Source organism: Thalassophryne amazonica, chromosome 8, assembly GCF_902500255.1.
Source record: "Thalassophryne amazonica chromosome 8, fThaAma1.1, whole genome shotgun sequence".
NCBI classification, from domain to species: Eukaryota; Metazoa; Chordata; class Actinopteri; order Batrachoidiformes; family Batrachoididae; genus Thalassophryne; species Thalassophryne amazonica.
The window spans coordinates 72,471,757-72,484,987 of NC_047110.1; positions in this window are offsets into that span (position 1 = coordinate 72,471,757).

A 13,231-nucleotide genomic window follows, 5' to 3' on the forward strand; every position below is an offset into this window, starting at 1 on the left:
GTGATCAGATAAGAGATGCCTCACCTGCGGGGGGTGGAGGTGGGGGGTGCATTGTGGGGGGAGCCGACACACTGGCACGCCACATGTGCAACTTTATAGTCGTCGGGCACTTAGACAAATTTCACTGCCAGCTTGACAATGATTGTCTGCTGACTGTTTTTGTGCTAACAGTACGAATGGCCATGCGAGTGGTGTTAGGTGTTTGTGTGTGTCACCTGGAATTTGGCCGACACCTGCCATGAGAGGGTTCAATGGGTTCGCACAGCGTACACTCTGTTTTTCAGCCACTGGTGTGCGCAAATAGTTGTAGCAACAGGTGTACAAGGCAGCTATGGTTTTACACATTTTGCATGATTCCTGCTTCATGTGCACTTTATGCGCCGATCGACTTCACAATTCAAAATTCACACTGTGTGAAGGGGCCCTTAATTATCCAAGTGTTGCCCAAAACTATTTATTAACTTAGCTCCTTGACTGATCAGCCTCCACCCTCCTCTCAGATACACCTTCTTGATGAAATAGTAGACATGAATGGATCATCCATCCATCCATTTTCTTCTGCTTTATCTGGAGTCGGGTCGCGGGGGCAGCAGCTCAAGCAAAGCCGCCCAGACCTCCCGATCCACACACACCTCCCCCAGCTCCTCCGGGGGAACCCCAAGGCGTTCCCAAGCCAGCCGAGAGATGTAGTCCCTCCAGCGTGTCCTGGGTCTTCCCCGGGGCCTCATCCCAGTGGGACGTGCCCGGAACACCTCTCCAGTGAGGCGTCCAGGGGGCATCCAGAAAAGATGCCCGAGCCACCTCAACTGACTCCTTTCGACATGGAGGAGCAGCGGCTCGACTCCGAGCTCCTCCCGAGTGACTGAGCTCCTCACCCTATCTCTAAGGGAGCACCCAGCCACCCTGCGGAGGAAACTCATCTCGGCCATCTTTCGGTCATGAGTCAAATCTCATGACCATAGGTGAGGATCGGAACGTAGATCGATCGGTAAATCGAGAGCTTTGCCCCCCTACTCAGCTCTCTCTTCACCACGAAGGTCCGATACAGCGACCGCATCACTGCAGATGCTGCACCGATCCGTCTATCAATCTCACACTCCATCCGTCCCTCACTCGTGAACAAGACCCAGAGATACTTAAACTCCTCCACTTGAGGCAAGGACACTCCACCGACCTGAAGAGGGCAAAGCACCTTTTTCCGGTCGAGAACCATGGCCTCAGATTTGGAGGTGCTGATTTTCATCCCGGACGCTTCACACTCGGCTGCAAACCACCCCAGTGCATGCTGAAGGTCCTGATTTGATGAAGCCAACAGAACCACATCGTCCGCAAACAGCAGAGACGAGATTCTGTGGTTCCCAAACCAGACCCCCTCTACACCCTGGCTGCGCCTAGAAATTCTGTCCATAAAAATAATGAACAGAACCGGTGACAAAGGGCAGCCCTGGCGGAGGCCAACGTGCACTGGAAACAGGTTTGACTTACTACCGGCAACGCGAACCAAGCTCCTGCTGTGGTCATACAGGGACCGGATAGCCCTTAGCAAAGGACCCTGGACCCCGTACTCCCGGAGCACTCCCCACAGGGTGCCCCGAGGGACACGGTTGAACGCCTTCTCCACATCCACAAAACACATGTGGACTGGTTGAGCGAACTCCCATGAACCCTCGAGCACCCGATGGAGCGTGTAGAGCTGGTCCAGTGTGCCGCGACCAGGACGAAAACCACACTGCTCCTCCTGAATCCAAGGTTCGACCATCGGTCGAATTCTCCTCTCCAGTACTCTGGAATAGACCTTACCAGGGAGGCTGAGGAGTGTGATCCCCCTATAGTTGGAACACACCCTCTGGCCCCCCTTCTTAAACAGAGGGACCACCACCCCAGTCTGCCAATCCAGAGGCACTGTCCCCGATCGCCACGCGATGTTGCAGAGGCGTGTCAGCCAAGACAGCCCCACAACATCCAGAGACCCAAGGCACTCAGGACGGACCCCATCCACCCCAGGGGCCCTGCCACCGAGGAGCCCTCCAACCACCTCGGCGACCTCGGCCTGGGCAATGGATGAGTCCGCCTCCGAGTCCCCAGTCTCCGCTTCCTCTTCGGAAGACATCACGATGGGATTGAGGAGATCCTCGAAGTACTCCTTCCACCTCCCGACCACATCCCCAGTCAGGGTCAACAGCTCCCCACCCGCACCGTAAACAGTGCTGGTGGAGAGCTGCTTCCGCCTCCCGAGGCGTCGGACGGTTTGCCAGAATCTCTTCGAGGCCGACTGATACTCCTCCTCCATAGCCTCCCCGAACTCCTTCCAGACCCGAGTTTTTGCCTCTGCGACCGCACGGGCTGCGGCACGCTTGGCCTGCCGGTACCTGTCAACTGCCTCTGGGGTCCCACCTACCGACAAAGATAAGTAGGACTTCTTCTTCAGCTTGATGGCATCCCTTACTTCCGGTGTCCACCACCGGGTTCGGGGATTGAAGCCGCGACAGGCACCAGAGACCTTGTGACTGCAGCTACGAGCAGCCGCATCGACAATGGAGGTGGAGAACACGGTCCACTCGGACTCCATGTCTCCAACCTCCCCCGGGATCTGGGAGAAGCTCTCCCGGAGGTGGGAGTTGAAGACCTCGCTGACAGAGGGTTCCGCCAGTTGTTCCCAGCAGACCCTCTCGATACGTTTGGGCCTGCCAGGTCTGACCGGCTTCCTACCCTTCCAGCGGATCCAACTCACCACCAGGTGGTGATCAGTCGACAGCTCTGCCCCTCTCTTTACTTGAGTGTCCGAGACACATGGCCGAAGGTCAGATGATATGACTACAAAGTCGATCATCGACCTCCGGCTCAGAGTGTCCTGGTGCCACGTGCACTTATGGACACCCTTGTGCTCAAACATGGTGTTCGTGATGGACAAACTGTGACTAGCACAGAAGTCCAACAACTGAACACCGCTCGGGTTCAGAGGGGGGTGATCGGGAAGCACAGCCTCCCGATCACCCCCCTCCAGGTCTCATTGTCGCCGCCCACGTGGGCGTTGAAATCCCCCAGGAGAACAATGGAGTCCCCAGTGGGAGCGCTATCTAGTACCCCTCCCAGGGACTCCAGGAAGGTCAGGTACTCTGCACTGCCACTCGGCCCGTAGGGCGAGACAACGGTGAGAGACCTGTCCCCGACCCGAAGGCGTAGGGACGCGACCCTCTCGTTCACCGGAGTGAACTCCAACACTTGGCGACTGAGCTGGGGAGCAATAAGCAATGCGACCCCAGCTCTCCGCCTCTCCCCGTGGGCGACACCAGAAAAATGAAGCATCCAGCCCCTCTCCAGGAGTTGGGTACCAGAGCCCAAGCTGTGCGTGGAGGTGAGCCCGACTATCACTAGTCGGTATCTCTCAACCTCCCACACAAGCTCAGGCTCCTTCCCCCCTAGCGAGGTGACATTCCACTTCCCAACAGCCAGGGGCTGTGAGCATGGACCGGGCCGCCGGGCCACCCACCCTCGACCGCCACCCAATCCTCTCTGCACCCGACCCCCATGGCCCCCTCTGCAGGTGGTGAACCCACAGGAGTGGGTGGAGTGAATGAATGGATCATGTTTTCAAAATTTTATTTGGACTGGTCTATCTATCTATCTGTTTGTGTGTGTATGGAGATGTAAAGAAAAGAAAATTACTTGCCACATCAGTGTGATACTGTCTTCAGCCCTGTGTGTTTGGTTATCTGGTCTGTCTGTCTATATCTCAGGTATCTGATGTGATTAAGGCACCTCACGGCTGAGCATCTCCCACCAGTAGTAACTGATGCATAGCTTTAACTCACACTCATAATCCAGAAAATGATGGACAACATGGGGACTGCAGTGCTACGTATATGGCCTAAAAGTTCGTAGTGTGGGGAAATCTATTATATACCTATGCAAAAAAATAATAAATTGGACAGAGGCTTTTGATATTGTTCAGCAATTATATGCTGTACAGAGACCACATTGTTTGACGTACCTCTCCTGTAAAAATCTTGAGGAAACATAGTATATGATCATGTAAATTGATTTTTGTAATAACTGGATAAGGCGTTCATCGCATACAGTGCTGAAGGAAAAACGTGACAGAGAAATGGATGCATGCATGTACAGCAAGCTTGCTTCTTTATCTCCATCCCAGCATGGCTGGCGGGGGATAATTAGCCCTTGGATCAAGTGAGTGGTGATTAGATGTTATGCCACATGTACATTATTTCCACTTCAGATTTTTGTAATGTCTCTCTTTGATTCCCTTTTTATTTGTAATGTACGGAAACATCACCCCTCACCTGTGCTGTAGTTGAGCCCCATTCCCACATACACATCTTTGACCTTTACTCTCCAAGAACACACCATGTTCTGTCCTGTCCAGAAATATGTAGGATTACCTTCAAGATTGCGACAACACAAGAGCATTTGTTAAGGTTCCACGATAGTTTGAACTGCTATGGTGGCATCTTCTTCCATTATGACTTATCAAGTGGTTCCAAGACACACTAACACCATTCCCAGGACCTGCCATGATTTGATAGTCTTGGTGGTGGTGACAGAGTTTGTGGTCATTGGTCCTGCGAGGGTCAGACATCTTTTTGACTGGTTATCAGTTAGATCCAATGCTTGTGTTGTTCAACAAAATACTAAGGCTAAGGTAAAATGATCTTGGAGTGATCTTTGATTCTACTTTGTTCTTTGATCTATATATTAGAGAAATTAAAAAGACAGCTTGTTTCTACCTAGGTAATGTTGCAAAGAATCAACCTATTCTGTCGACGAATGGAACCATTGATCCACGCCCTTGGTTCATCTAAAATTGACGAATGTAATGTTCTGTTTTGTCACATACCTGCAGCAGGGGTCTTCAGATGGTTCCCAAAGGTGAAAAAGAAGTCAACTGGTCTCAGAGCCTTTTCTTGTTGCCCACTTTGGTTGTGGAATAATTTGCCAATTGAGATAGACAGTTGGATCTCGGTTAAAGACTCATTTATTTTCTTTATCATATACCAAATATCAGTTATTTGTGTTATCATTTGGCACATTATCTGTTTATACACTGCTGCTCTTTAATTTTTTTGTATTTTACTTTTTAATTGTCTTATTTTCACAGCTTTTACTGTTTTTGCCTGGCTACCTCACTGGGCCTGGTCGGCTGGTTTAGACCTTGTCCCTGTAAAGCACCTTGGGGCAACTTGTGTTGCAATTTGGTGCTGTATGAATGAAGCAAAACTGATTTATTGTAATTGGATAAATTAGAGGAGGTATACGCTCCCTGCCATCCCAAAGACGTATCGTTATCTTTGGCTACTTTCAGTGATGCCGGTATTTGGTTAGACTCTTTCTCTCCGATTGTTCTGAGTTATTTTCATTAGTTACTTCCTCCAAACCATCAACATGTCTATTAGACCCCATTCCTACCAGGCTGCTCAAGGAAGCCCTACCATTAATTAATGCTTTGATCTTAAATATGATCAATCTATCTTTATTAGTTGGCTATGTACCACAGGCTTTTAAGGTGGCAGTAATTAAACCATTACTTAAAAAGCCATCACTTGACCCAGCTATCTTAGCTAGCTAATTATAGGCCAATCTCCAACCTTCCTTTTCTCTCAAAAATTCTTGAAAGGGTAGTTGTAAAACAGCTAACTGATCATCTGCAGAGGAATGGTCTATTTGAAGAGTTTCAGTCAGGTTTTAGAATTCATCATAGTACAGAAACAGCATTAGTGAAGGTTACAAATGATCTTCTTATGGCCTCAGACAGTGGACTCATCTCTGTGCTTGTTCTGTTAGACCTCAGTGCTGCTTTTGATACTGTTGACCATAAAATTTTATTACAGAGATTAGAGCATGCCATAGGTATTAAAGGCACTGTGCTGCGGTGGTTTGAATCATATTTGTTTAATAGATTACAATTTGTTCATGTAAATGGGGAATCTTCTTCACAGACTAAGGTTAATTATGGAGTTCCACAAGGTTCTGTGCTAGGACCAATTTTATTCACTTTATACATTTCCCTTAGGCAGTATTATTAGACGGCATTGCTTAAATTTTCATTGTTACGCAGATGATACCCAGCTTTATCTATCCATGAAGCCAATTAGCTAAACTGCAGGATTGTCTTACAGACATAAAGACATGGATGACCTCTAATTTTCTGCTTTTAAACTCAGATAAAACTGAAGTTATTGTACTTGGCCCCACAAATCTTAGAAACATGGTGTCTAACCAGATCCTTACTCTGGATGGCATTACCCTGACCTCTAGTAATACTGTGAGAAATCTTGGAGTCATTTTTGATCAGGATATGTCATTCAAAGCGCATATTAAACAAATATGTAGGACTGCTTTTTTGCAGTTTTGATTTGATTTGATTTTATTTGAGTGTCCTCTAGTTTTGAACTGAAAACTTGTGTGTCTTTGGTGCTGACAGTCAGTGCTGGGTGACAGATGAAACAAGTGAAACAGCTTGAAAATGTTGCCAGGCGCAATAGAACTCGCTCATGAAACACATTCACACTCGCCTTCACACTTACAATTTACAGTGTACACTTTAAATCATCAGTGTGTGTTTGGATGATGAAAGCACACTGAAGCACAAAGAAACACACAAATAAGACGAGTAAGCAAGCACCAGAAAGAAGCAACAAGGTCGGAAGAAAAAACAAAACAAAACACAATAACCTTGTTGAGGACAGAGTGACCTGCTCTGGATGATCAAAGCAGAGTGAAGCACTCTGAAAGATGAAACACCAACAAGAAAATAACAAAACTGAAAAGAGAACAAAACAATAAAGTAGAAAAAAAAATCAATGATCTAAAGCACAAAGTGAAAATGCAATTGGGGTGTTCCCAATTACACAATGCTAATAACATAGAGCACAAAGTTTTGTGCAAGGGGGTTGTGTTTATTCATGTAACTAGTCATGGGAGAATTTGGGGCATAACATGAATAAAATATGCCAATCAAATCCAAAGCCATGGCAGTTGTTCCTGTGAATGATCCTCTTACTTTGACACTGAGAGGAGAATCATTTGCTCATCAGGATGGTAAGTGGACTGCATTCATATAGCACTTTTCCATCACAATCTGAAGCTCAAAGCACTTTACAATGTCACAAACCGATGCCAGGGTGCTGCCATGCAAGGTGCTCACTACACACCATGATTAACTTGGGGATTAAGGACCTTGCCCAAGGGCCATGAGTGTTTTTCCGGTCTGGCTGGGGTTTGAACCAAGGATCCTCTAGTTTCAAGCCCAATGCCCAATTAGACCATCACCTCCCCAGAAAACCTCTCACTTCTTAGTCCAAATGCCCATTTGTGCAGCCATGGGAGCGTTGGTCTTAAAGTAATGTGTTGTCAGGTGCAGTGATGACACATTGCAGTTGTGGGGCAATAGAAGACTTTTGCATCATAGACCAATAATCTTTGGTCTGAAGTGGATAGTAGAGCATTTTTTTTAATTATTATTATAGGGTGCAATATTCAAATGCACCTTATAAAGGCTGGTTCACAACATGCAGAATATTTCTATGTGCATACAGGGAAAATTAATTAAAAACAATAGTAATAGTTGGAGAAACAAACACACACACAGATAGATAGATAGATAGATAGATAGATAGATAGATAGATAGATAGATAGATAGATAGATAGATAGATAGATAGATAGATAGATAGATAGATAGATAGATAGATAGATAGATAGATAGATAGATAGATAGATAGATAGATAGATAGATAGATAGATAGATAGATAGATAGATAGATAGATAGGATAGATAGATAGATAGATAGATAGATAGATAGATAGATAGATAGATAGATAGATAGATAGATAGATAGATAGATAGATAGATAGATAGATAGATAGATAGATAGATAGATAGATAGATAGATAGATAGATAGATAGATAGATAGATAGATAGATAGATAGATAGATAGATAGATAGATAGATAGATAGATAGATAGATAGATAGATAGATAGATAGATAGATAGATAGATAGATAGATATCAGCCCAGTCTCACGCTTTTTTTTTGTGCTCCAAAAAAAAAATGTTATTTTGATACAAACAGTGAAAATTTGATTTGTCCATCGGCTATCCAGGCTTACACTCAGGGACGGAGTGAGAAGGAAGGATTTGGAATAGTAGTAGCTGAGGTGGTTCAGGCATGTAGTGAGGATGCTCTCCCTGGTCACCTGCCTAGGAAGGTCTTCTTAGGCCTGCCTAGGGAAGTGTGGGGGGATGTGCTTAGTAAACTGCAAAGAGGTTAATCAATGAGAACTAGAGTCTGCAGTCGTGCTGACCGTGTCCCGGCAAGGAGGCGTGGTTGCCATTTTAATTCCGGACAATTCATTGGGAGGTGTGTATAGAAGCTCAATTAGTCTCATCAAGAAACAGGTGGAATATGCCGGAAATCTGTTGGCATGTTGGCAAAGCCACTAATGGAGGAAGAAGGGAGACAACATCTCCTTCCATAAGTAAGTGGTTTTGGTTATTCTTATCACTTTTTCCGTGACATTTGGTCAATAAACAGATGAATGTTGCCTGCCGTGCCTGTGTCGTCCGACGACACAGACCGTTAACGCTTCACTTATATCTAGTTAATATTTTCCCTTGCCAGACCGATGTCTCGTTAAAATACTTGTCATTAGTGATTAAAAGTGTTCAAGAAGACAAGCGATTTTTTTATTTTTTTATTTTGCACCTTAAATAACTGAGCCGTTGCTGGGAGATTATAATGACTGTGCCGCTCAGTCACAGCCTCACACAGAGATGTGCACCCACACCACTGACTTCATGAATGAAACTCTGTCAATAAAGCATAAATGTGTAAAAATATAATATATATAAATGTATTGTAATGGTTTTAGGAGCCACACTGTGTTGAACACAACAGCAGCTGCAGGACGTCTCAGCTCAGCAGCTTGAACAAATCAGATCCGTGTAACCTTCAACACTAATATTTTGGAATGTGTGTCTGTCAAAGTAAGTTTAATACTTTCCTTACATAATTTAATGTAAATTAATTGTACTGGCTCGATATCCAGGTCAGAATGGCATTTTCACAAGTATTTTGCGAGTGTTTTTGAGTGTGTTCAGTCGCGAATCCACAATGAAAATGCATTAACATCCGGGCACTTTCATCAATATTTTGTCCGTTAGGAGGTGTCATGTCGCTGTCCATGAAGGAACATTCACATTTAGTTGGCAGCATTGCGAGTGCGGACTCCAGTTCTCATTTATTAACCTCTTTGGCCAACTGCCACCGTGACCCGAACCTGAATAAGCAGCGGAAAATGAATGAATGAACAAAAGCTTCATCTTTCTGTTTCACTGCTTCACCCCAGGGAGCTTTGTTGGCCCTTTTATAGGCAGCATAGTCAATAGCAGTGCACCAGGTTCTAACACTCCAGTTTTTAAAAGGGACATCTACATTACTGCAATTCAATGTCAAGCCACAAATAAATAAATAAATAAATAAATAAAATTGCTGTGAGAATTCAATTTGTTAGGACTGGTGATAGGTCTGAAATTAGCATCTGTTCAGAGACTGCTGCTGCTGCTGCTGCTGTGGCTTTGACTTAAAACATGGAACATGAACTTAGATCTTCTAACCAGTGGTAGCATAGTGTGCACACGCATAGCTTTTGCACCCACATTTAATTCTGCTAAGAAATTTTGCAATGTGAAAGCAAACTCAAGCAAGGTTAAAATGCAACACTAACATTTTAGTGCATGGTCTGCACAAGGACCCTAAAAATATATTTAATGATGCAGGTTTCAACTGAATACATTAAGCTTTGAGAAGTGTGACACTGGGGTGAATGTGAGGCATTCACCCTGTAGATAGTGCTTTGAGCATCTGATGCAGATGGAAAAGCACAATATAAATGCAATCCATTTACCATTATTTACCACCACATTTTGAAGCAAACGACTCCTTTTTACCGAATGTCAATATATGACAAACACTAACCCTCAACCTAACCATAACTAACACAAAGATGAATGTTCCCTGATAACACTGAAGTGAAGCAGATAGTTTTGTGCATAGTCAGAAAGAAATGACATAGCTGTCAAAAACATGTCTCCCCATCTGTCAGTAAATGATGCAACAAGGGTCCCTACCTCATCACATCATGACAGAAAGGGGCTCTGACAAAGTGTAAAAATGTGCCGAGTTGGGAGTGAGAATGTGTAGCCCAAAACCTTCACCCTGATTATTTAAATGACTAAATTTACACTCATATTGCCTGACATATTAATAGCAAAAAGCCCAAATACACTTGCTCAGTGTGGGTTATTTGCTCTCATGCTGTCCTTTTGATTTGATTTGATTTGCAAGAGCAAGTGGTGGTTGTGTGGTGTAGGAGATGGATTAAGACTTGAAACCCATTTTTATTCTCTTTCTTGTGAATAGTTTTTTATTATTTTTTATCTGTTTTATTCTTTTACTTCTGTTTTTAATTATGTATGTGAATTTTTTATTCATATTTAATTATTTATTTAATTTTTATGTTGAGTTCTTCTGTCTGAGGTGCCTTGAGACGGCTTTTGTTATGATTTGGCACATTATAAGCTGATTAAATTGAATTGAATTGAAATTGGATCACTATCCTGTAGGCAAGGAAGACAGAGATCGGGAATGAGAATGAGAGGAACACTATTTTTTTTCAATTTAATTTAATTTAATTTATATAGCGCCAAATCACAACAAACAGTTGCCCCAAGGCGCCTTATATTGTAAGGCAAGGCCATACAATAATTACGGAAAAACCCAACGTAGCCAGTAGTAGCCAGTAACCCAGTATTGATCATTATGTCTGTTATTTATATTTGCAAAATGTTTCTTTTTTCACTTTTGATACTCTGTGTGCTTCTTACCCTGTGTGCTCATAAATCAAATCAAATCAATTTTATTTATATAGCTCCAAATCACAACAAACAGTTGCCCCAAGGCGCCTTATATTGTAAGGCAAGGCCATACAATAATTACGGAAAAACCCAACGGTCAAAACGACCCCCTGTGAGCAAGCACTTGGCGACAGTGGGAAGGAAAAACTCCCTTTTAACAGGAAGAAACCTCCAGCAGAACCAGGCTCAGGGAGGGGCAGTCATCTGCTGGGACTGGTTGGGGCTGAGGGAGAGAACCAGGAAAAAGACATGCTGTGGAGGAGAGCAGAGATCAGTCACTAATGATTAAATGCAGAGTGGTGCATACAGAGCAAAAAGAGAAAGAAACACTCAGTGCATCATGGGAACCCCCCAGCAGTCTAAGTCTATAGCAGCATAACTAAGGGATGGTTCAGGGTCACCTGATCCAGCCCTAACTATAAGCTTTAGCAAAAAGGAAAGTTTTAAGCCTAATCTTAAAAGTAGAGAGGGTGTCTGTCTCCCTGATCTGAATTGGGAGCTGGTTCCACAGGAGAGGAGCCTGAAAGCTGAAGGCTCTGCCTCCCATTCTACTCTTACAAACCCTAGGAATTACAAGTAAGCCTGCAGTCTGAGAGCGAAGCGCTCTATTGGGGTGATATGGTACTACGAGGTCCCTAAGATAAGATGGGACCTGATTATTCAAAACCTTATAAGTAAGAAGAAGAATTTTAAATTCTATTCTAGAATTAACAGGAAGCCAATGAAGAGAGGCCAATATGGGTGAGATATGTTCTCTCCTTCTAGTCCCTGTTAGCACTCTAGCTGCAGCATTTTGAATTAACTGAAGGCTTTTCAGGGAACTTTTAGGACAACCTGATAATAATGAATTACAATAGTCCAGCCTAGAGGAAATAAATGCATGAATTAGTTTTTTAGCATCACTCTGAGACAAGACCTTTCTAATTTTAGAGATATTGCGCAAATTCAAAAAAGCAGTCCTACATATTTGTTTAATATGCGCACTGAATGACATATCCTGATCAAAAATGACTCCAAGATTTCTCACAGTATTACTAGAGGTCAGGGTAATGCCATCCAGAGTAAGGATCTGGTTAGAAACCATGTTTCTAAGATTTGTGGGGCCAAGTACAATAACTTCAGTTTTATCTGAGTTTAAAAGCAGGAAATTAGAGGTCATCCATGTCTTTATGTCTGTAAGACAATCCTGCAGTTTAGCTAATTGGTGTGTGTCCTCTGGCTTCATGGATAGATAAAGCTGGGTATCATCTGCGTAACAATGAAAATTTAAGCAATGCCGTCTAATAATACTGCCTAAGGGAAACATGTATAAAGTGAATAAAATTGGTCCTAGCACAGAACCTTGTGGAACTCCATAATTAACCTTAGTCTGTGAAGAAGATTCCCCATTTACATGAACAAATTGTAATGTATTAGATAAATATGATTCAAACCACCGCCGTGCAGTGCCTTTAATACCTATGGCATGCTCTAATCTCTGTAATAAAATTTTATGGTCCTATACAATGCTGCTGGAACCTCAATTTCCCTGAGGGAGTCTTTCCAAGGGATCAATAAAGTTCTATCTAATCTAATTCCCCTCACTTGGAATTGAACCCAATTTGTGTCCTTGGACAAAACACTTCATCAGCATTGCTGAGTCCACCCAGCTGGAAATGGAGCCCAGCTTTGGCTGGGGAAGCAACCTGTGATGGACTGGAGTCCCATCCAGAGGGAGTCGGTTTCAGCACCTGCCTGATTTGGCCTCAGAACACGCTGGTGTTTGATGGCATATTTTCTTTTTAAGATACTAAAAGGAAGCTGGGAACTGTATATTTAGTTCATGAATGAACTGCCATGTTATGATACACTGTCATCACAGTTTTGTGAAAATTGTGAAAGGTATAAATTATTGCTTTTCCTTTGAATTCACATCAGTCTGATCCACAGTATTTTCAGCATGCAGCATCAAGTGAATACGTTCATTGAGCTTTATTTGGAGTCACTGTCAAACACAAGGTCCTCCAAGTAAATATGAATACAGTACATTCAGTCACGGTCACAGTAAGTCTCCCATTCACACAGCTCCATGTCTACATTAGTGTTCTCAGCAGCAAATCGCCAATGCAGTGGAATCCAAGGAAACCATAGCAACCCTGAAGCCTTGGATATTAGTGGCAGGGTCAATGGAATGACAACAAAAAGAGAAGGAAGTCAAGTTAAAAAAATTAAACAGCTGTGGTGATGATGAATGTGTTGATGAAGCAGCTAAAACTTCAAATCTCCTTTGTCATATGGACTTATTGTCTGGATTCAGCTC